At 33.0% G+C, this 26287-nt stretch overlaps 1 protein-coding gene across 2 annotated transcripts in view; it reads left to right on the forward strand.

Moving 5' to 3' along the window:
* The window catches only part of E23 (ABC transporter G family member E23), a 353737-nt gene that overhangs the window by 163581 nt on the left and 163869 nt on the right, over positions 1-26287 (forward strand). The window lies entirely within an intron of this gene.

Here is a 26287-nt window from a genome sequence, read left to right on the forward strand (position 1 = left end):
CTTGCACCTCCATTTTGGTTGACTCAGATTTTTCCTGTACTCTTGTCTCAGTATCTTTAGCTTTATGACTCGTCGTCGGAGTGATCCTTTGGTCTTTGTCAGATAAATCAAGACGTTTCTTCATTACGTCTATTGATGGCGTTATAATAGAAGGTTTTGCTGGTTTTATAAACTGCGCTGGTACGGGTCTTATGTCAACTATGTCAGTTCGGGAATGAGCCTTCTCATGTTTACTTAGTTGTGTCTGATGAGTCAACTCGATCTTGGAATCAATGATTCTTTCTATCATTGTCGCGAGACTTGGTGCCATCGTATTAAGCAACTGCTCCACCTTGATCTCAGATGTGGGGGGAGCAGCAGCTGCTTCTGCGTATGTAGTCAATGGTCTAGGTGTACGTAGATTGACAATCGCTTCAGGATAGTTAACTTTTTGAAGCGTTTTAACTTCCTGAATGGCTGTTTCTAATTTGTATATTGAGCAGTTTCTAGATCGACAGTTGTGGTGCCCTTTACAATTAATGCAGACTGGAGGGTCTTTACATGGATCACCATCATGTATCTTCATTCCGCATATGCAAATTTCTTGCGCTTCACATCTAGCTGCAGGGTGTCCGAAACGTTGACACTTATAACATCTCATCGGCTGCGGAATAAATACCCGTACATAAAGCCGTTGGATGCCAGCTCGCACCTTTTCAGGAAGATTTGGCCTATTGAATGTCAAAACATGCGAGGCCGAAGGAAGAATCTCACCATTTCGTCTCATAGTAAGTCTGCGACAATGTGTCACTCCCTGACTAGACATTTCCTGCACTATTTCTTCTTCAGTACAGTTAAGAAGGTCACGGCAAACAACAACTCCTCTGGATGTATTAAGTGTACTATGCGGTTGAACAGTAACCGCAAAATCACCGATCTTCTTCAAAGCCTGGACTTTCTGGCTTTACATGTCGTTGATAGTTTCGACATGTAATCCATTAAACGTCTTACGGATTTCCTTGACAGGACCTCCAGCACAATTTGTAATCTCTCTAGCAATTAAGAATGGACTTACCTTTTGGAAGTTACCATTCTCTTTCGTAATGACCAAAAATGTTGGTTTGGGAACATTGTTTCCAAACAAAGCTCTTCTTATATCTTTACTGATTTTATCAGCATCTTTTCCCATCTTATCTCTCCTTACTCTCCTTACTCCCCTTACTTTTTTCCTCTTCGCTTATGGCGAATCGGCGGTTTATAAACGAGGGTGTTTACATGCATCCTCTGCCACGTTAGTTTGTTCAGGAATATCATGAACATTTATCCCTTCTGTAGCAAGGCTAGCCGCCGGGGTACACCCCCACTCCAGGGCTACTAACCTTGGAGGTCCGATCCAGTACTCCGGTGGAACCGGCATATGTCCTGGCAGAGAGCGGATGCGCAGTCTCTGCACTGACTCCAGGCTCCTACTCACCGAAGCTTTCAGAGCTCCCATGCACCGACATACATGGTCACCATTGCTACATGCTTGCCATCGCAGGGGGCATGTGGACAACGGAAGGGTCTCCGTTACACCTGCAATAACATTGACCTTGGCCGCCACATCGCCAGCTCTAAGTTTGGTATGTGTCCACTTCCGAATCATTAAATTGTTCATATCCTGCAGGTAACCGAAAAATCCAATCCATGTGAGGACCTGAAGGTGGAAACAGTCAAAAAGAGAAATATATCCGAGGAATTTACTCGGAGCCCTGTTAGCCAGCTATAAGTATTGTACATAAGTATAGCTGTTACCGCCCTGAACGTGGAACATAGATGTTGTGTTCCGGACGTGGGGATTACCTATCTCAGGGCATTATTATTATTTTTTTTTTTTTTTGTCTGTATTTTTACGGGCATCGACTGCTAAGGTCATTAGCCCTCGTCACATTCTTAAAGGAAATTAGTGTCACCATGAGGATCGTCATATGTAAGGGTGTAAAGGGCCCTTACATTTTATTTAAAAACACAAACTACACAGAAACATTAAAACACCACATAAACAAAAAACAAAACAACATTTATGGGGTGTAAAGGGCCCCAAAATTAAAATTTGAGATAAAATTCTCAAAGAAGATGAAAGTAAAACTATAAAAACAATACCATACCATTCCATTTATTTTCTTATACCCGTCTCGTTAAGTTATTAATTTTAGCACCCTCGGGGCGACAAGAACCGCCGTGAAGCAGTATATTAGTCGCCCCAGGATGCCGTAGCAGTTGACTCCTTATAAACAGGCTACAGGCAGCCATTGTGCTTACCCATAGCCTCGCGCCCTCAGTCCACCCTTGAGGGTCCCCCCATGCCATCATCGGACGCACCCCGACTCACTGCTCTTGAATGCAGACGAGCCAGGGTGGCCTAGGCAAGAGGGCTACCTCCTGTCGCTATACGTGCCACGCTTCGAGACTCCCATATATAAATAAATGAAACTACCTCTTAGAGACTCTTTAACACAGCTTTAAATTTTTCACTTTTACAGACTTCTAAGAAGTCCACTGGCGTGTAAAAATGCAACTATCTTTTCTTCATTTCCATTATCCAGATCAGCAGTAATATCATTTCTAAGACGGAACCTCTTTCTGAGGTCCTCATATATGGTACACTCTTCTATTAGATGCTTGACTGTCAGTGTTTTATTACAAACACCGCACATTGGTCTCTCTTCGCTGGTTAACAAATATGAATTTGTTAATCGCGTGTGACCGATTCTAAGTCTGGTCACAGCTACTTGTTCTCGGCAAGTCAACTTCACATCGCCTTTCCATTTATATGGAGAAGTTTTAACTGAGTTTAATTTTGTATTTAAATTCCTCCATTCAGTATCCTACTTGTTTTTAACTACGTTAGTTAGACAGTTTTTATTATTATTATTATTATTATTATTATTATTATTATTATTATTATTATCCAGTATTACTAGATATCATTTTTCCTTAAATTAAAAATAAACTGGAAGAGGAATATGTCTATAATGTAATAATGATTATTTAGCTTTTGGCGTTTCTGAATTTTCAGTACATAAAGCAGTCTTTTAACGCAGTACTCTACGAAAGCGACATTAATTAAACCAGTTTTTCTATTAAAAAAACTGGTAATTTTAGCAGATTTAATTATATTATGATCCCATTTCTACGTGAACTAATTCACGTAGAAAAATAGTTCAAATAAGATTAAATATTATTTAAATTAATTGATAAACTTATGTTCGTTAATGACATTATCTTTAACTTAAATTTCTTACTTGGATATTAACGTAGAAAAACAAATCAATCTATTAGAAACTTTGTTCGGCTGTTTTTTAACTAACATTGCAGTGTTACTTGCTGGTATTTTTCTTTATTTTTTCTATATAAAGTTATTATTAGTATTTAATTCCTTTTTGATTATCCTACTTTCCACAGTTCCGTTTTTTTTTTTTTGTGGAAATGTATCGTGAGACGAAAGGCTATAGACAAGTCTATTTTTAAAGTCCTTTCAGGAAGCTCTCTTCAGGTTGTCCTAAAGAGTATTCTGCTCTTGCTAATCCTCGTTTTTTGGGCAAGTGCTTTCGGTAAAACTCATATCGATACTGACAACGCGAAGGCGAAACGCAAAAATTTGTTCGAAAAACGGCGTTCAGTTTACGTACAACATTAAATGAGAACTTCTCTATTTCCAATATGATTGGTAATGATACTTATTCATAATGTTACTAGAGAATACTACTGTATTAATTACGAGATTATAAAACAGTCTTTTCTTCATGAATTCAGAACGATGTAAGAGGTGAATCCAATATATTTTAAATGTTCCTTGATAAGAAATATTTTTACTCGTAATTTATTGTATTTCAGAAATAAGTTTATCTTTTAACTTTACATCTAACGACGTGTTCGACAAAATATACGTAAGTTACTGGTAATTACTTATAGTAAAGGTATGCATGTGCCGGTTGGATTTCACTATGCCACATCGTATATCAGTTCTATTTTCGGTGTATAGTTCTCGTGAAATTTTAAAATAGGTACTTTTGTTCCATTATATGTTTGGTCTACAGTGTTCTATAAAATGGTTCGTTAAGCTTCTAATTTGATTTATCTAAAAATCTTAGAATGATCTTTCATTATCAAACTGTTAAAATCACAACATAATGCGTATAAGCAAATTTGTTAAAGTACATTCCATTAATACTGTTTTTATTGATCGTTTTCTTTTCATAGATAGTCATAAAGTTTTCAAATAATATTTGACATATCCCTTTTATTTTTATTTTTCACTAAGTCGAAAGATCGATTATTATGAAAAACTACACATTCTACATACCCTAGAGATTTTGGCGACCACAATTCTTCTGAGATGAAACTACGACAAAAAACCTCTTGCTATACGGCTATTTCATTAGAAGTATGACTAACGACATCATACCGCTGAAACTAGTATTTTCGTTCATTTTCATCTAACGGTCGATAAGCTAATAGGTCGAATCACGATTAATTTCGCCTTTTGACTTTGAGAGAAAATAAACCACATATTACAAACGGGCGGAATATCGCACATAAACGATAATTTTGGGTATTTCGGCAAACACTAATGATTGTTCTTGAAAAGTATGAGGATTTTTACCGTTTTGTATTGGTTTTTTTTTTTTTTTTGTTTGTTCACACAATATTCTGATAACACCGAGCCTCGTCACAAAGATAAAAGTGACCCAGTTCCTGATTCCCGTTTTCTTCAATGAAAGATCGAAACTACTATAACACTAAACTACTTTCGTGGTATATACTTTTCCAGTTCATTAACAACCGATACACTCAGGATAATTTTAATTTTTTTGACGGTCTAATTTATCAGTATACCTGTCTAAGAAATTCCCTGGTGGAAAAGTAATCCTCCGTTTCATGTTCTTGTGAACTTCGCAGTTAACATTCGGGCTTTTGATGCTTTACATTCCTTCTCCTTTTCGCGAAACCTGTCACAAATATATGTATTTCGATATACCAAGAATTGCAGACCGGAAAGATTTCAATTTAAACTCGTTATGTACAAGATTATTATACACGAAATAAGTCTACAATAAGTACGCATTCACACTAAAAATAATGTTGCATCTTTACCTGTACAAACAAATTAATATTAAAATGATACTGTAAATGCAGTTAACTTCTGACAAATAGAGTAATATAAAATTAGCCTGTATTAATTTGTTAATTCCATTATTAATAGTTGAGTCCTTTTCGAAACATGCCGTCAGGGTATATACAGCATCAGTGTAACAGTCAGATGACTTCTGACTCGTCACAGTTCTCCTGCGATCTTAAGGACATGGAACATGACAGATGTATGTTTTAAGAGAAAGTTACACTTTTAATTAGAATAATTTGTTAGGATTATATTGATGATATTTTTTTATTAAATTAATTTTAATCATTAATATTTTTATGTTAAAAACAACTAATATTTTTAGCTTATTTATTATTTACTACCGATTCGTTTTATTTTTAATCTTTCGGTTATTAGGGCCTATTTTGATTACTCGCATTTAGAATAATTAATTAAGACTATATCGTATATAATCTGAGAACGAACGGATAAAATTTATGACATGTAGCACGTTGATGTGCAATGGATTTTAGATAGTTTTGAGATTTAAATCGGTTACACAATGAGGAAATTAAATTTATTTCAACTTTTTATTTATTCGCTTAATTTTTACTACGCGTTTTATAGTTCTAAACAAGTTTTACTTTCAAGACTCAAGGCCGTACATCATATTTGAAATTCCATTTGAAACTCCGGATTTCATTAGGTTCTTAGTTTAATTTCAGATAATTTTTCTGATATGTTAATCAAAATTTAACTTAAGAATATTTTAGGCGTTACTTCATCAACGCTTAAGTACAAAGCGATAAACATAAGTTTGGACTACAGTTTTGTATTAATTTTTATTTATTATTTTTCGCGATAACTAAGCGAACAGAGTGATACATGTTAAAAACCAGAATATTACAGGAATATGCGTTTGCAAGGCCAAGCAGTTGCCAACTTTTTTTCGTATATTTTATTCTTTTTTGTCTTACTGCATTTAAACGTATCTTTTAGTAAGTTACTCAATTATTTTCCCGATCGAGTAATAAAAAAGTTGGATGCGTTTTTTTTTTTAATCTTTTTATTTTCAAAGTAAAAAATTTTTCTTTTACTTTTTTGTTGATTTAACTGCTGATAATTCGGTCGTTTTATTTTTTCGAATCGTCTATGCTTTATAGCGATTCTTTTTACTTTTTAGTTAACGCATTCGTGAATATAATTTTATTAATTTTCCACGTCTGTAAATTAGCGTAGAATATGTCCGAAATTATTTTATTATGATTTACCGTTTCTATAATTAAAAATTTATTTCGACTAGAACAATTTATTTAAAATTTGGTAAAATCCATCTACGTTAATTATTTGCATCCATAATACGTATGGTGAATACGTGCAAATAATCGATTTTTCAGAAATCTGTTAATAAAACCTTTTGCATTAAAATCTGTGTAGTAGCGTCTCTGCCTTTCATGCGAAAGGTTCTCTAGGCTTGAATTTCAGTCGGGCTTGACATTTTTCGCACCTACAAAATTAGTCTCTCACAAAAATGTCCATTACTTTTTTATTTTATGGCTGGAATTATTTTGTATGTACATGAAAGTTAAGCGACTGACTTTTGACCGATTAACTTTGAGAGAGAAAAAAAAATTTATTTGCTATTTTGACTTGCAATTATTATTTAATAATTAAAATTCTTCTAATAAACTCGAACTGAATTGATACTTCTATTTATAATTTATGTTTCAGGCTTCCTATTTCAAGTTTTTTTAGGTATTGTTTCTGTTTGTTTGTTACCGTTAGGTATTGTTTCAGAGGATGAGATGAAATGGCAATTTTGTAGCGCGTGAAAAATGCCATGCCGGACCGGGATTTGAACCAGGACCTCTGAATGAAAGGCCGACACGCTACCACACGCGCCACGGAGGTGTATTTCTAAAGTCAGAACTTTACATGTAAGACTTGCAGTAATATTTTTTACAAAAAAAAGATCAAATATTAATAACATCTGTTACTGGTGCTCTAACGTGGAAAAAACTGCTCTTCATTAGTAGTTATTTTCATTTTTTTAAGAGTATTTATAAACAATGTAGTTTATTTGTGGACGACTGTGTTTGATTTGGAATGGTATTGTATTATTAACAATAATTTTGATTAGTTATTAGATTTTTAGTTTTTACTTGACTAGTGGGTGGCACCGTAACCTATCAAAACGTAAACGTGGATTAGTTGTCACCTGATCGATTTGACGCCAATGAAATTACAAATGGTGGAACTAACTCTTTATCTAGTAGAAAACGTGGATCTTTAAAAACTTGAATTGACACTAGGACGTTATCCCGGCGGATCAGAAGTCATTCGAAACAATATTATTAGAGTCTAAATGACAGCGAAGGTACCATTGATGACTTAGATTTCCAATCAGGATTTCCATCATGGCAAACGATTTCGGTTCTGCGTAAACCGAGAACAACGCGAACTATCAGTGAGGTTGCAAGCAACTTACCTTTGTCGAACAGATATGAGGACTTGCCGATGGAAGAAACCATTGATGAGACTTACCGGAAGGAGGCCGTCAAACCCATCTCCGATTGTCCTCTAACGAATCACAGATGATGCGTCTGTACGAACTGATAGTAAATCGCGTCTAAAAGCGACTACTGTTTAAGAATTGTCAGTACTACTTCAGTTACATGTGATATCGAAAAACGTAGACATCTAAAAAAAATTAGTAGAATTGGTCCGTGAGGACAAGCTAATCGGACAATGTTTACGCAAAAGGACAAGCGTGCCTTTCTAGTAGTACTGAAAAACCACCACTATTTAATCCCGATTGGTACCATCAAGAATGAAATTGAAGGACTAGGAAATAGGGTAAGAAATGTAACAAACATCCGTCATCGCATCACAGAAGAATGGTTGTATACATTCTTCGTGAATCTTGAATCTAATGCCTTTCATCCGGAAACAACTAGGGGGAGATATTCAATGTAAGAGACATTGCGAACTGTAGAGTCACATTCACCCCAGATACTCAGAAGAGCTCCGAGTCTAGTCCAACGCATGACATGTCAACAATACAGACATACAAAGAATAATTGCATACGACTCTTTCGGTGTGTTAAGTGCGCAGAGGGACACAGGACTGCCGGCGGTCGTAGAAAAAACCGAAATACTTCTGTTGTTTGCGTACTTTGCCATTCAGATCATCTGGCAAATTATAGAGGTTGTAGAGCATATAAGCAGATCCTCGAGAGAAAGCAAAGCCAGAAAGTGCTACGTTCCAAGCGAAATGCTAGTCCGTACCAACCTAGGAAGAAACAATCGACATAATTTAATCTAAGCAATATCAATTTCCCTTCTTTAGGCCGAGGGAGATTTAGAGATTGTGTTTATCCCTTCTGTAGCAAGGCTAGCCGCCTGGGTATACCCCCACTCCAGGGTTACTAACCTTGGAGGTCCGGTCCGGTACTCCGGTGGAACCGGCATATGTCCTGGCAGAGAGCGGATGAGCAATCTCTGCACTGACTCCAGGCTCCTACTTTCCAAGCTTTCAGAGCTCCCATGCACCGGCATACATGGGCACTATTGCAACATGCTTGCCATCGCAGGGGGCATGTGGACAACGGAAGGGTCTCCGTTACACCTGCAATAACATTGACCCTGGCCGCCACATCGCCAGCTCTAAATAAGGTATGTGTCCACTTCCTTATCGATTAATTGTTCATATCCTGCAGGTGGCCGAAAAATCCAATCCGTCTGGTGACCTGAAGATGGAAACAGGTCCAAAAGAGTAACATATCCGAGGAATTTTTACTCGGAGCCCCGTTAACCAGCTATATGTATTGTACATGAGTACAGCTGTTGCCGCCCTGGACGTGGAACGTAGGTGTTGTGTTCCGGACGTGGGTATTACCTACATCAGGGCATTATTATTATTATTATTCTGTTAAAATGCAACAGAATACTTTCTTCTTCAGATAAAGTATTTACAGTTTTTCAATGTATAAAGTATAATGAATCAATTAATATACAATATAAAAATATATTAAAATAAGAAGGTCGTCAGGTGTGCGCTTTTTATTTTTCTTTTATATTTATTCATATTTTACACAAGTCGAGCATAATATATGTTTAATTTTTTATTAAGATTTCTTATATATGAAGCTTTTAATTTTAAGGGTGTAAAGCTGTTACATAATCGAGTTACTTAAAATTCAGTTAATGTTAAGCTGTGTGAATAGACATTTTATTTTTATGCCCAAAATTTCATGTAATTACAAGTCACGAACAGCATAATTAATTAATGTTATTAATAACATAATTAATTTAATAATTCAACATAACCTAATTATGGAATTCTTATATAACAGTAACGCGGCGAAAATCGTACTTTCAAAGTGGATATACTTTATTAAAAACGGTACTGTGTTTTAGCTCATATCATGTAAAATAAAAAATAAAAGTAGTCAATTATTTTATCGTTGTAAAATAATTAATTGTAACGGGCATATTTTACAACAGCGTGTAGTATTTCAAAATGTATTTTTATTATTTGCTTACCTGGGCGGCATTAATTTGTAGATGTATGTTTTCGGAGAAAATGTGCAGAAAGATAACCGAGGATGAATTTTTTTATATCCGTTTAGAAGGTAAATGTTTTTTAATCTATTTCTCCCACATCCTTGTATTTTCAGAATGTCGAGTCGGTATAGTCGATACTTTTTTTTTTACTGTTCCTTTAACATTTTTCTTATTTGTTTTTAGATCTTGGTGACTCCCTTTTTGCAAAAAAAAAAAAATAGAATCATTATTGAAACGTTTGTTTTTAGTATAAACTTGATAAATTTTACTAGTTTTCTTCGTTTCATTTAAGTATTAATTCATATCAGTTTACAATTTGACTTTCAAACGACTAGGATGTGCTATTTTGTTTAGATCCCGCAGACCGCTGTAAGATCGTTTTCATTTAGGTGTTCACTGTCGACAATAAAATTTGCCCGATTAATTTATATTTACCTTTAAAAATTTATCCGCATAAGTGAATATTTTATCCGCAGCAAAACTAAAATTCAAAGTTAAAACCGAATGCAATTAAGAGTTTACTGACCTTCTCAAGAAATATTGAACGTGCTAGAACAATTGTCATATATTCTTTCGAATAGTTGTAATATAATATGTGTATATATATATATATATATATATATATATATATATATATTATAATACACCTATTGTACTTGCTGGTTGAAAATCTGCCAATGATTATCTACGATTCATTTTAAATGTATTAGTATATACCATTTTTGATATGTATCTCTAGTAGTTGATAATATTCGTCTACATTATATTAATATATCTGTTATCGTATAAATAAATTCCGGTAAAACGAAATAACAAGGCCGTATGCAATCATTCATTCATTAATTTAATTTATTTACTCTACAGGCATACAACCGATTACAGATGTAATTTTTTATTAAGATAAAGATGATGTTGAGGATGATGTGAAGAAAACATTCCTGACTCCTGCCAGGATTTGAACTCGGATAAGGAAAGAGAAATCAGTACGCGTAATTTCCGCTAAAACCATTTTGAGCAGAAACCATATACCACAAAAGGTACTCTCAGAATGTAAAGAGGAAAGGGCAGTCGGACTACTGAAATCCTCCTATTAACCTCGATCTAATTAATCGCATTCGGAAAAATTTTTTTGGGCTTAAAAAGACGCCTTAGAATCAACAGCAACTCACGGTTTAGGAAGTTCATTTTTTTATTTTTTTTATTATCTTTCCTTTTAAATTTCCTTTAAATTATCCTCATTAGTTCCTCCCGAATAGAAATCGAAATTTGTAATATGCGTCCTCACAAGTCATCACGAAAAAATTCTTATTGGATCATCAAAATTCTGATTATAAAGTGACGTATACGAAGTCCATAATTATCATCATATCGTTACGAAGGAAACCGTAAACGGTATTCCTTCATTGTACTTTAACGCGATATATATTCCATTATAGACTAGGTATTAAAAGTGAATTTCATAGAGCTTAAAAGCACGCTTTACATTAAATACTTACCGAATTTCAGTGTAACAAAAATGTGAATAAGCGCACTTCATACTTCGATGCTTTAAAATTGTAACTTTATTTTATTATTCGCCTCTTTCAGTCGTTTGTCTTATTTCCTTTTCACATTTATAACAGAACAATTAATTACAGGATTATTCATAATTAACACTCTGATAAATTAAAAATAATTTGTTGTTAACAAAAAAGTGTTACGGTAACTTAGTTGTTACTGCCATTTTATTATTTTTTTGTTGTATTATTTTTATTACTTAACACTATATTTATATACAGTCTTTCTGTTTTTCTGTTTCTTCCGCATAATGTTTTTTTTTTTTTTTTACTTTATATATTAATAATTGCTCGTATTTAAATCCGAGAAATTATAAATATAATCCAACCAAACTTAACCTACACTCGCTTCGCTCGCTAATCTTGTCTAGCGAGCGAAGCCAGCGTAGGATAAGTTTGATTAGATTATATTTATAATTATAAGCAATGATGCTTACATTGGACCTCTCTCCGGTACATTTGGGAAACCCATGTTTGAGTAAAATCGACACAGACCGATTACAGGCAGTGACATCAGTGTCACTGCCTGTAATTGTGCAATGTTTTACTAAGGAACCGCACATGTTTAAACATGACCGATTAGTTTTGAGCAATTACTAATACGTAAAAAAAAAAACCATTGTGGGGGAGAAACAGAAAAAGCCCAGTTAATATATATAACAATTCATGCTCACTGTACTATAGTACGCACTTATGTTCTTAATATATGTAGAAGTCGTTCCTAAAATGTCGGACAGATCTATCAAACATATACGCACTTGTATTTTGGATTAAAAATAGATCAATTTTAACCTAAAGAAGTACATTTTCTATACTGGCGACATCGACAAATTGCAAAATTATAAAATATTTCTTTTATTTAGTGTATTTTAAATTTATTCAAAATTTTACCGCTTTATGTTCTAGTCCACTAGAAGAGGTTACAAGTGTTTAAAAGGACACGCGAGTACGTTCGTAAGCGCATTTGATCTTAATACAAAGAGTGCTACGGAACTGCGTCCATTGCAAGAAAACTTGAGCGGCCTACAACAGGCAACAAGCGACAGATCCTCTCGAATTGTGATTGGCCTTTCGTAGTCGTTGGTACACTACGTACGGTTCGTTTGTTTTTATTCGTCCGCCTGTCGCCATAAATAAATTGTACTATTTAAACCGTATTATTTTATTATTATTTTTACGTACTTGACGTAGATATTGATAGTGAAAAATCGATCGATGAAGTAGTTTGTGGCAAATCACCTCTATGGTATATGATGGACAAACGGTATCATTCTCGGGATATACAACCGAAACTACATGGGGGTAGTTTCGTATTGGGCGTAGGCGTATTGGGGATCTCCCCCAATACGATGGGGGAGATCAATAACTTTTCAACTCTTTAGAAAACTCCAACAATCTTAAAAAAAACCTCTTGCGCACTTCTACGCAAGAAGACCGACTTTTTGTTTGCGAGCCCTCACTATTTCGCAGTCAGAAACGTACTGATTTTCAAAGTACAACAAACTACGTACGTTCAACTGACCAGCAGACACACAAGCATCAAGCTTCTATTCACTCACCACTGTGACTCCCTGAATAAGCGCGTATAAAAAATACACCACTACACACTCAACATAACTTCAAATTGAGGTTATGTTGTCTGCTGTCGACCTTAAATCTAGTGTAACTCATGAACGATTCAACCAATCTTCATCAAATTTTCACATGCACAACTTCAGAAAAACCTCTAGAGTATATCTAAATTTCAATGAAATTGAGTTAGTAGTTTTGGAGATTTTCGAGCCGCAAAATTTTGTATATAAGCATATAAATAAATAATATATTTATATATTTAAAGAAAAATAATTAAGGTATTTTTGTTCTCTTCATACCTGAAAACGTAATGAAAATTTATTTTCACCAAAATTCCCACCACGCGATCGAAAGTAATACCATATTTTTCTTAAAAGGTTTGGTAAAAAAAAGCTACAGACACAAATAATATATAAATATTATTGTAAAGTTTGTATAAATGCCAACTGACAATCCCACGAACGAGACTATGAAGAACGACCCCGGTCTCTCATAGTGGTAGAGAATCAAAGACATCTGTAGTTGCGTGATCTTATGGTCGCTCGTAGTCTCTTTTAGTGACTAGTAGTCTTAATCTATCATGTCGATAACGATATCTTCCATTTTTTTCTTCTGGAAAAAAGTGGCTATATACTGAGAAAACCCCTTTTTACTTCTTGAACAAGTAATGACTGGTGTTTTCTTAGTTAAAAATGACTTAAGATATTTACTGGGTAAGGATGGACTTAATCAAATATCTTTACAAAAATAAATCTCAACAAATGCACTTTTATCTGAAACATGTGTTTCTATAACTTTCTTCTGAAATTATTTATAGAATTCATAATAAAGAAAATTATAGTATAGACGTATTTTCTTCTGAGAGGAGTGGAGCACCGGCTCTAGTTTTCAACAAGTTGGTTTCAAATTTTATAATTAATATTATTTCGTAAAAAGGTATGAATGACATTCAGAATAAGAGACATAATGGCCATTAACAAAACCGGCTTTGCTGAAGGGGTGCTGTCGTTAGTCAAATGTTTGAAATGAAAATAAAACGTGTATGCTATAACGTAAAATACAATAATTATCTTCACTCCGCAATGTATTACACTCACTCACGTGCGTTAAAATGACGTCCGCGTCATTTTAACTTGTACATTATTTTCGAAGAGTTTATGAAGTTTTCTTTGATATGTAAAGTGATTTAAAGTGGGAAGTAGATTCTGAAGTTAACAATATTAATTATGTCGTTAAGCATGTTTTAAATGGCAATGGTTACAAATGAGTGGACTAGATTGCTGAATTATTATTTTTCTGTTATTTCTTACATCAGTTTTACTACACACCTACTTCGGTTCTTTTTCTTCACTGACTTCCAAGGTACAGTTACCCGTTTTGTAACCTGTAAAACAAATTTTTCGGTATTAAAAACATTATTTCCGTTATGACTGTCAGGCACTGACTTTAGGCAGTCATTTAAAGATTTTCTTTTAATTGGTGCTTTTCAGATGGTATATTTCACCTGTGCCTCCTTTTTTAAGGTATTCATAAATAATGCATTAAACAATCGAATATTTATTTCCAAACATGGATACGGTTTGAATTTCACGAAAAATATCAAATGGATGTGTTAAGTATTAATTATAAGTTCAGGCATCCTACATATAAAAGGATATGTTAATTTTTATATCGCTTTTTTAATAACTAAAAATAGACAGATATTAATGAAACATGTCATGGTATATAAATACGTAATACGAGGTATATGATTAATGAATTTATTTTTATTTATTTATCTTTTTTTTTTAATTAAAACGTTAATTTTATTTACATTTTTGTTTACGTTAAAAGAATATTATTATATTAAAATTATTAATATTTTTATATTTATGTAAATAATATTTGCATGTTTTCTAACTCTACTGGAGATAACCCATTTAATCCTGTAGTGTCCACTTCGAGTCTCCTAGCACTAACGGTGTGATATTGTCTCCAACCTAAATAATCACTTTTTCTTTTTCCTGTTTAGCCTTTCAGATAATACTTCAGAGGATGAATGAGGATGATATGTATAGGTGTAAATGAAGTGTAGTCTTGTACAGTCTTAATTGGACCATTCCTGAGATGTGTGGTTAATTGAAACCCAACCACCAAAGAACACCGGTATTCACGATCGTATTCAAATCCGTGTAAAAATTTACAAGGACTTGAATGCTGGAATTCTCAACTTCCAGATCAGCTTATTTGGGAAGACGCGTTCACCACTAGACCAAGCCGGTGGGTAACCTAAATAATCACTAATTTGCAAAATGATGACGGTAGTAGTTCATGAAAGAAATGTTCGTAGAGATTCTTTCTCCCCCCACCGATCTCTCTCTCTCTCTCTCTCTCTCTCTCTCTCTCTCTCTCTCTCTCTCTCTCTCTCTCTCTCTCTCTCTCTCTCTCTCTCTCTCTCTCTCTCTCTCTCTCTCTCTCTCTCTCTCTCTCTCTCTCTCTCTCTCTCTCTCTCTCTCTCTCTCTCTGTGTGTGTGTGTGTGTGTGTGTGTGTGTGTGTGTGTGTGTGCGCGCGCGCGATCCATTCTTGTGGAATTGATACCGAACTCCATCTTATTATTATTTGCCTTCATATTTTATGAATGTTTAATCCATACATAATTTATACAAATTTATGCGTATAATGTAGTATACGTAGTCACAATTTATTAATGAACGACCCTTAATTAAACCTTTTAATGTTTTTGAATCGCTGTTTTACCTACAATAATTCATTAAAAAATTATAAAATCTTACGGTACTTGTTAAATTACATTTATCTCTGCGTATATCGTTTTAAAGAACATTAGAAAATACAGTGAATCGAAAATATTAATACCTTAATAATTAATTTGCTACTTTTATTAGGCTGCCGAATTATCATTCACAATAGGTACGACTGTATTTTCTTTTCTTTTTGAAAGATTTATTATTTTGTGGCAGGTGTTTGAATCTTAAAAATGAATCGCAATTTAATTGACAAAAGGTCGCTCCCTTTCGGCTTCAGTAGTGAAGAACGAGTTGTCTAGACGTTCTTTGCTTATCTCGCTCATATTTCTGCCAAGATTAATGATCTTAACTTATCACCTCAAGGTTAAATACCGTAGCTTTTTTTTGTTAAAACGGTGTTGTTTGTTATGGAAACACTGTTCATCTATCTGATAATTTCGAAAGATTTTTTACAAACATTTATTAAAATATTATTACGTCCGAACCTATGAACGAACTGGCAAAAAAAAATTATTTTATAATTTTGGTCATTAATAATTATTTTGTCCTTTCATACTTGTACTTACTACTGTATTTAAGTCATAAACGTACAGCTAAGCACTATAAAATAACTCATTAGGTATCTTAATGTTAACGTAACATTAATGAAACGTTAGGAAAATGATTTGGCATACGAACTTCGGTTACGTAAATGCAAACTTATAGCATTTACACATATAGCATTAAAGAACTTCCTTTAATTGTACAGGTTTATTTTTCATAGGGCTTATTATTGTATTAAATTTTATCAGAAAGTTTAAAGTCTGACAGGTGTAATTTTGCGTTGAGAAATCTCTCTACTTTACTCATTCATAAGGTTTTTCGCCATAGACTCATATCCGTAATGAACTTTCACCTTAAATATCTTGAATTACACTTTTTTAGCCGGTTTATAATGTTATGATAGTTTTTCAACTTCCGGATACAACATTGTTAAAAGTTGTATTTATTTATATATTTTCATTCGATGATGAGACTGAAAAATTTACTGGCTGCTAGAAAAATTATATATTGTCATTTGGTGAATAGTTTGCTTTAAGTGCGAAGCTGTAGCTGTTTTCTTATTTCATAAAATATCGTAAGTATTTATGTTATTTGGTAAGTCTCTCTAGTAATTAAATGAATTTTTCCCTATTTCAGAATTAGTTTATTGTTCTTTGAGCATTGTCGATGTTAACGCACTGCAATTGTTGCTGTTAATTCAGTATTCTTGGAGATCAATCGGTTGACATCTGGCCGGATAAATAGTGTTTTAATTGGCGGTTAAAGATAGCAACTGCTGGCTGCTCAAGGTCTCCGTAGTTAAGACTGGCAGCTTACACTGAAATAAACGTCAGAGAAACTAACTGCGCCCGTGTTAATCCAGCTTCACTTCTCTCGAACCGTAGTATCTTTGGACTTTAAACTAAAGAAACATCCGTGTAATTTCTGTTTAAATTTCCTCAGTTTTACTTGTATAATTTCGTAAAAACACTGATCGGAAGCTAGGAGCGTATTATTTAGGTAAGAGCTGTATTGTAAAATTTTCACCTCTTTTCTTGTTCTGTAACTGGATATTTTTGGATAAATATATAATTCTCATCTGTTTACCATTCGCAGTTTATTTTTAAAAAATCTGTTTTAACGGCACCTAATATGACAAATTATACCTTTGCACGTGCGCATACATACCACAAACACGCATTATCAATGCTACACGATCCTCAGACTACAGACTACGAATAAAATCTGTGTTTTGCAGTCGGTTATGATGTTAAATTTTTTACATTTCCTTTACACATATTATATTGCTCTGATACGATTACCTATTCTGTTACTTTATACGCTTTTAATAGTTTGAGAAAGTTTGAGCGTGTGTATCTGATGATACATAGGCAGGCAATGTTCAGATCTGTTTTCTAAGAAATTGTTCCACGGCTTACCTGTGCATATGTTACAAAATGTCCTTTATATATATATAGTTTTATTTTTCGTTATCCGCTTGATAAGAAAGGAAGCTTATTATTTGATAGATTACTTAAACAGTTACTCAAGGTTACATTTTACGTGTTAGATGTTTTGCAAGAAGTTTTGAGAAATTTATTCTCAAGAAATTTTTATTCTTTAATATTTTTTTTTTCTACTTAAAATTTGCTAATAATATTGTTATTGTTACAAAATTTTTGCGACTTTACGTGTGTAGCATAAATAAGGAAGTTTTGATAAGAAAAATTCATAGAAATTTTCAAATTTTTACTATCTCTTTTATATTTAATGTAATTATCGTGGAATATTTTCATCCACTCATTACTTCTGTTAGTAGATTTTTCGTGTGTTCACATAGTTAATTAACTGTTAATAGCTTTTGCATGCAATTTTAGAAGCAAATACAAATCTACAGTATAATATTGTAAAACATATAATATGTATAATATTGTAACATTGTAAAAAAACTCTGTTTCTGTATTATTAAAAGGAAAAACAGTATTATAAAGGACTGTTATTTATTATTTAACAAATTTTAACTTAAAATTAATAATGTTCCTACATTTTAACGTAAAATACGAATTATGAAGGAATCGGTCTTTACAAACTCTGAATTCGTGGTTATTTTACTTAAAGATTTAAGAAAATTCTACTACAAAGTTTTGTATTATTATTAACGCGGGCTAGTGATTATACAATGAAGAGAACTTCACAAGGTTTTGTAGCAGCAATACTTTATTTTTATACAAAGTATTAGTTGTTTAAATACTGCGACAGTGAAGATAGGCTAGAAGCAGATTATTCTTGTAGCTTTAACGATGACAAGCGAAAGGAAAAAAAATGTCGGTTTATCATCAGCCTTTGAACAAAAGTGAAATGATGTATTCCCTGTAATCTGCTGGTCCTTGACACTTGTCAAGGCCATGTTAAGCTTCAACTTCTAGAAATGCATTAATACGCTGCTAAATTTAAACCTAGGTCGTGCACGCTACTGCACCGATTCGTAATTTGGCAGTAACATAATATTTTAACGTATGTGTTATCTGCTCTCACGGTGTACTGACTATTACGCGCTGTTTTTCGAAATGATTATTCTACTACCTTTATATATAAAAAATAAATGAGAACTGCTTTAGAAAATAATATCTGTAAAATGCAGTCGGTTTAATATTTTCAAATATATTTCAAAAGTAGTTTTTATACGACAACTAAACTATATTTTCTGCAATAATGTTAGTGAGAATGAAGAACAACAATCACTTTATAATTTTTTCTTTTTTTGTTTTTATTGTTTCTTTATTCATTTTAAATAAAATAAAAAGTAAAAAATTATATTTTAATATATAAAACAGAACCAAACTTCCTGGCGTAGTGTTATAATTTATGTTTTCGTTTTTACTTCCTTGTACGATATAAAGGAAGTATTTTGATCGCGAAAAATTTCGGTTTTCAGATTTCAACAGAAATATCCATTTTGACCATCCATTCCATTTTGATTAGTTTCTGCGTGACGTATGTACGTACGTATGTGCGGACTTACGTATGTATCTCGTATAACTCAAAAACGATTAGCTGTAGAATGTTGAAATTTTGAATTTAGGACTGTTGTAATATCTAGTTGTGAACCCCCCTTTTGATTGCAATCGACTGGCCTAAAATTGTCCAAAAAACCCCAAAATCTAAAACACTGGATTTTGGACTTTTTCTTAACTGCAGTAATAAGCCCTCATTGAGAGCTTTTCAATGAAATAAAACTGTTATTAATAAAATTTGGATCTTACGAAGGGAAGGTACATCGATTCGAATTCAAATTCGACCTTTTTTTTAAATTTAAATATACTGATTATTAATAATTATTAACCTCTGACTGTAATAAAAGTTTTACAATAAATAATAATTCAATAATAGTTCCCCCCCCCAAAAAAAAAAATTAGAAAAAATATCAAAAGTTATTGATAAAATTTTATGTACTTCTCATTTAAAAAAAAAATTGTATATGTAATTTAATAGGCGTACAAGGAAGTCATGTGATGTCCACCCTAGATTTTGTTTTTATATTTATAATTTTTTATAGTTTATTAGTTTAATATAGTATATTTATGCTACGGATTTCACCCAACTAATTACAGTTGGGTGAAATCCGTAGCACGGTAAAAAAAAATATTTTTTAATTAATATTTCAGTTATAACTAAAACATATTCACGCCTTCTACATAGAATTTGACAAGACAAAAACTTTATCACATTCACATATTTTAAAATTAATGGCCCAAGACTTAACCTAAATCACTAATACTGGGGAACACCTAAACGAGTCCGTACAAAAATAAAACTCAATTGTAGTAAAACTTTTAAAATTACATAAAAATTTATTTGTAATTATATTGTTTCTGTATATTAAGAAAATTAATGTAGGTTTAGTTTTTGTATAATTTTTTACAAAAGGAGCAATTTTCAATCAGTTTATTTTAAATATTTTTAACATTTATCATGATTGTTTGTTTTTTTTTTAGAAGATAATAGTTATTGAAATGCTTCATAACTGGATTTATGAAGTTAATTAATTTAATTAATTAAATCTGGCAGTGCGTATGTTTTAGTCGGATCGTGGAGTATTTCTTTGATAAATCTATTATTTTTGTACAGTTTAGTCAGTTAATATATCTTGACTGATGATTAGGAGATCGACCGCTAATTACATTGAACAAGTTACTATATTTTTAAGGGATTTTTTATTTTAGAATAATACCTTTTTTATCGCGTAAATACTGAGATAATCGTTTAATGTTTTATTAGCACATAGAAGAAGACACTAGTGATACCTCTTATGAATTGTAATGGAAATTCGGATGAGGGGATAGATTCTCGAAGTCAACTGGTGTGCGTCCGAACCGGCTTTCAGACGTTTATTACCAAACGAGAATTTCGATTAATTGCCAACTACTCGAAACAGCTGACGAAGTTTCATTCCAAATTTTTCTCTTTGAATCTAGGATTATTCTTCTTAAATGCGAGACGTCTATTCAGATGTATAATTTCTTCATCACTATCATTCTTATATTTTCTACGTTCATCCATCAGCTGCAATATATCGTCTGAAACCCAAGGTTTTCTACCGTTTTCTATCTTTGTTCCGCCTAAGTTCGCTTCTGCTGATTTAAGAATTTCTTTTTTAACATTATCCCATTATTCTTCTACATTTTCTACCTTATCTTTTTTACTCAGACCTCTTGCGATGTCCTCCTCAAAAATCTTCTTTACCTCCTCTTCCTCAAGCTTCTCTAAATTCCACCGATTCATCTGACACCTTTTCTTCAGGTTTTTAAACCCCAATCTTCATTTCATTATCACCAAATTATGGTCGCTATCAATGTCTACTCCAGGGTACGTTTTGCAGTCAACGAGTTGATTTCTAAATCTTTGCTTAACCATGATATAATCTATCTGATACCTTGCAGTATCGCCTCGCTTTTTCCAAGTGTATATTCTTCTATTATGATTTTTAAATTGGGTGTTGGCAATTACTAAATTATACTTCGTGCAAAATTTTATAAGTCGGTCCCCTCTAACATTCCTTTACCCAGCCCGTATTCAACCACTATATTTCCTTCCTTGCCTTTTCCAAAGCTTGCATTCCAATCTCCAACTATTATTAAATTTTCATCTCCTTTTACGTGTTTAATTGCTTCATCAATTTCTTCGTATACACACTCTACCTCATCATCATCATGGGTGCTTATAGGCATATAGACGTTAACAATCTACATTTAGCCTATCCATTTCCCTTTTTATATTTTCTAACCTACCAACCTTTTTTAAACTTCTAACATTCCACGCTCGGACTTGTAGAATGTTATTTTTTAATTTTCTGGTAACCCCCTTCTTAGTAGTCCCCACCCGGAGATCCGAACGGGGGACTAGTTTACCTCCGGAATATTTTACCAAGGAAGGCGCCTCCATCATTGCTATATGAAAATGCAGAGAGCTACATTTTCTTGGAAAAAAAGCAGCTGTAGTTTTCTATTGCTTTCAGCTGCGCAGTACTCAGAGGACTGAGTGATGTTGATATGGCCGTTTAAGTCGTCCTGACTTACGCCCTTCATAACTACTGAAAGAGCTGCTGCCCTCTTTCAGAAATCATTCTTTAGTCTGGCTCTCAACAGATACCTCTCCGATATGGTTGCACCTTTGGTCCAGCTACTCTGTATCATTGAGCACTCAAGCCCCCTCACCAACGGCAAGGTCTCATGATTTATAGAGGGGGAACGATCATGACATAGATATTTAATCTCTGAGTTATTTGTAGATTGACAGTATTACCAGAAAAACTATTTCTTATTTAAACACGTAAAAATACTAAAGAAGGGCTCTTGGGTAGGATTTTAACGGAGTAACTCGATGACTAACGATTAGCAGGAAGTAAATTTCTTTGTTTCACTGCATGGAATTAGTTGTATTTCAAGTTAGAACTGTTAGCTTAGCAGTTTGTTCACTGCTGATGAAGACTGCAGTTTGTTCACTGCTGATGTGAAGTGCTGCATTATACATTTAGTGCTATACATCCATATTCTACGTACTACTACACCTCGAACATAAACGTATTTTTAAAAAAATGTTTTTAGGACTATACTCCACGTCTTATAACCTGATCGATGTTTTCATTAATTAGGAAAGCGGTGATGTTATATTAGTAAGACCATTTAAATTAAAAAATTTACGTAAAAAAAATAATAAATAAAAATTTCAAGGAATTTTTAAAGATTGTCTGTTTGTTCTTTTGCTGATGAGAACGGTGAAAATGATGTCGGTGAAATGATAAGATTAGCCAGACTCGTAATATCAAGATTACTACAATTACATTCCATTGACGACCGCTTATAGACGGTCAGCGTCTATAGGTTTCACAGACATAAGTGTAGGGTGGACTTCTAAGTAAACAATTTTTTTTTTAGTATGTCAAACATTACTTTATGTGTCGCAAAAAACAACACAAATTACTGAACAGTAAATGTTTGTATAGCTAATATTTCTTTACGGTGCTTTCTATTCCCTAATTTCTCCATAGGTCAGTGCTCCCTTGTCGATCTACACGCGCGGCAGTACTGGGATAGTTACTAGTTTCGTATATTTAAACTACGATGCTTCGCCTCAAGACAACCACTACGCACTTATTGTATTGTTGCATAAACTCGATTCACAAATGTTTTCTTTTAATAGAGTGGAAGTGCGAAATTATCCGTTAAATTCTAATGTTAAATGTACACATCGGCGTTCACTCCTCGATATTGCCGTGTCGATACTCGATATGTATGGATGTATATAAGTGGCGAAATTATTTTTCTTTTTGGAAAATATGTATCTATTTCCTATTCACGGAAATCTTTTAATACGCCCGCGAACAAGCGCGTCGAAAGGTGAAGCTTAAAACTGTACTAAATCTCTTTTTACAATAGGCAATATATATATGTAACAACTATTCTTTCCCAGAATACTTTCTAAAATTAATTAAAGATAAAAAGTATGAAGTTAAATTATCAAATGTATTTTCTGATTTATGACAGACATCCTGAATCGATTTCATGAAGCCTTCTTTAAAACTATCAGTATTTGAAATATAGTCATTCAAAACACGACAGAATACATACCCACAAACGCGCGAGTCTACACAGTTATCGTGTTTTTTTAATGATAACATGACAACATTTTGTACTGAAGACAATCTACTGTTCCAGTAGATAATTTATCCTCAATAATGTATTTTTCATTGAACAAAGGAAACAAAATTTTTGTAGTAGGTGAACATTAAGAACACGTATAATTATTAATTTAACGCCCTTTTTTCGTTCAAAATATGATTTACCGGGGACTTTTATGGATCATTTTGTTTGGCAGTCTTGTTATCTTCTCATATCCGATAAGTAATTTATCCTAACCTTTTAACTTTGTTTCAATAAATTTAAATTTCGTTTTTCTTTACCGAGGTGAGTATATCGAGCCAATGGAAACTTTTATACCAGTGATTAAGCTTTGACATGTATGTTATGACTTGCATTTGTGTAATTTCTTATCCTAGATATGCAATCAAGTGATAAAAATTATCTGATCGGCCAGTTGATTAGTGAGTCTCGAGTTCGATTCATGTCAGTAATCTGCATTTTCACATATCATTTCATCCGCTTCATCTTTATTATACGAATGGTAGGGTGTTCGAGGACATAAAATTACAATAAAATAAAAATAAAGGATTATATCTTATTACAACAGCAGTTTTACGATATTTTCCATTGTAACCAATTGTGTTGCTACATTATTTGTATGTTGTTATTATTTTTAGAATAGCGATTATTAATCTAAATAAATAATTAAAAAAATACGAGCATTTATTGCACGTGTATTTTTATATGGTTTGTCGTTCAAAACGTGTAAAAAAGATAAATCGCATAGTTAAGGTACAATAGGTATTTTTTTTATTGATTATTTTAATTTATGAGACGTGAAGGGTTATAAGTGACAATTTCATAAGATAATGTTAATTTATAATCGTGTAAAACGTCAAGAATAAATATTTAAAACTGGAACCTTCCGAATGAAAAGTGCTCACAATGTAGTAGGTAGGCAACATTTTTTTGTGTTGTCAGTAAAGTGTAATCCTTAATAATTTTGTGGAGATTAGCCTACATTACTACCTAGTATAAAATGAGAATGAATCTGATCAGCTCTCTATTAAAATAAATGTTAAGGTAATCACTGGTTTTCGAAAACAGAAGTTAATCGAACAGCAGCTAGCCTGAAACAGTATTCATCTGGAAATCGTAAACTGTATTGTTACTTGCTCAGTGTGCATATTTGTATATCAGAGAGGGCGCGCGCGCACGCGCTTGCTTATATTCAGAGGGTAATATAACACAACAATATTATTGGAGAATATTGAATCTATTTAAAAAGAATTATGTACTGACGTAATTAAATCGAAAACACGTGCGCTACTATAAAGCTGCGTTATTCCCAATGTTTTGTTGTTGACAGATACTGCTGGTGTTTTACGTTCGTGCGCGTGAGAATGAATTTCAATGCCAGTTGTGTTATTTCGTACTGTCATCACCGGCCGTTCACCCTCTGACATCTCCCATTGGCTGTTTTATTTTTCTCCGCCCACAATTTCAACGTATGCGATTGGTCTGGACAGCAACTCCCTCTCCGTTTCTTATTAGTATTTAAACACATTATGTTTTTTTTTTCTGCCGATAATAAAATTATACATTCGAATATTGTGTAAATGGCTAAATTTTTCTATCACGAAGTACTCTACTAGAATTAAGTAATTTACTTTCACACCTGCTTTATTTTCATTCCTGGAATTGTTTTAGGAAGACTTTAAATTGATGTTTTTACGTTAAATAAATGTTGATATAGTACTTTAAATTAATGACGATTTACATTAATAAATAAATCAGTAAGTTTAAATAATTTTTACAGGTGATCATTTAATAAGTATTTTTTGCATTCGTGTAGTAAAATAGCTTCTTTAAATTTATCCTGCCTCAGTGGAAATTTAATATATAGGCTTTACTAATCGATCATATGATTATATAATACACTAATATACAGGTGTAGATGTTTCTATCTGTATGAGCTGGCTCTGTGAATGCGATCGGGTTGCACCGAAAAGTGCCTTGTTCGTACTCTTGTCTCTTATGTTGTTCCGCGTATATTCAACCTACGAGTGTAAACTGATTTCCTGTGCTGCTGACAGCTGCAACACAGAATTTTTGTAGCACTAGAGAGATACATTCGACCGTGAGTTGTAGAAATTTTTTTCACTTCTTATGAACCCCTCTAGTTCAAGGTACCTGCAATATATAGCAATTTATTAGCCTGTTAAAAGCCCTTTGGTATGCAGCTTACAAGCAACACCTTCCTTCTGTTCACTGTTGAGATCGGTTTATGATGACCCTCACTGCTCTTACAAAATGCGACTCTTAATATTGTCATTTGAAATTATCTAATATGCTTTATATGGGTCTCAGCCATAGGAAAGGCGGTGATAGATATTATAAAGAAAAGAATGCACTCCTTTTCTTCGGTAAATGGTGCATGCATATGATGCAGTTTAGGTTCAGTAAAATTCCTACCCTTAAAATAAATAAAACATAAATTGTTGCACGGTCCGATTATTAATAATATATTACGATAAGAATAATTTTGAATACATTACGCATATAGAATAGTTACATGAATATGTTTATTTTTACTTTATCTTTATTTTCCGGTTGTCATATTTTTTTTTCTTTTTAGGAGTATTAAAGTTTTTTCTGTTATGATTTTCTTTTTCAATTAGCTTATTTCCTATATACTTAGACGATAATTAATGGTTAATACTATAGTAACGTAATTTTTTTTACTTCCAGATAAATTAGTAGGGAGGGATAATTTTCAGTACTTTTCTCATTTCAGACACAGCATTTATATCTTTTTATTTATGTCAAGACTGCCTGTAGTAAAGTAATTATATGTCTCCGTATTACTTTATTATTATATAATAAATGATCTCGTTTTGTTAATTCAGATAAAATATAAATTAATATGTGTTGCACTTTAAAATTTCATTTATAATTCAACCGTAGTTTATGTTATATTATAAATATTGTAGAATCATTTAAAGCGAAATATTTTAATTTACCTATTGTTTTTTATTGATTTGTGTTATTCCAAACATGTTTTATGTGGTGCAATAATTTAACAA

This window comes from Lycorma delicatula, chromosome 1 (assembly GCF_047948215.1).
Source record: "Lycorma delicatula isolate Av1 chromosome 1, ASM4794821v1, whole genome shotgun sequence".
NCBI classification, from domain to species: Eukaryota; Metazoa; Arthropoda; class Insecta; order Hemiptera; family Fulgoridae; genus Lycorma; species Lycorma delicatula.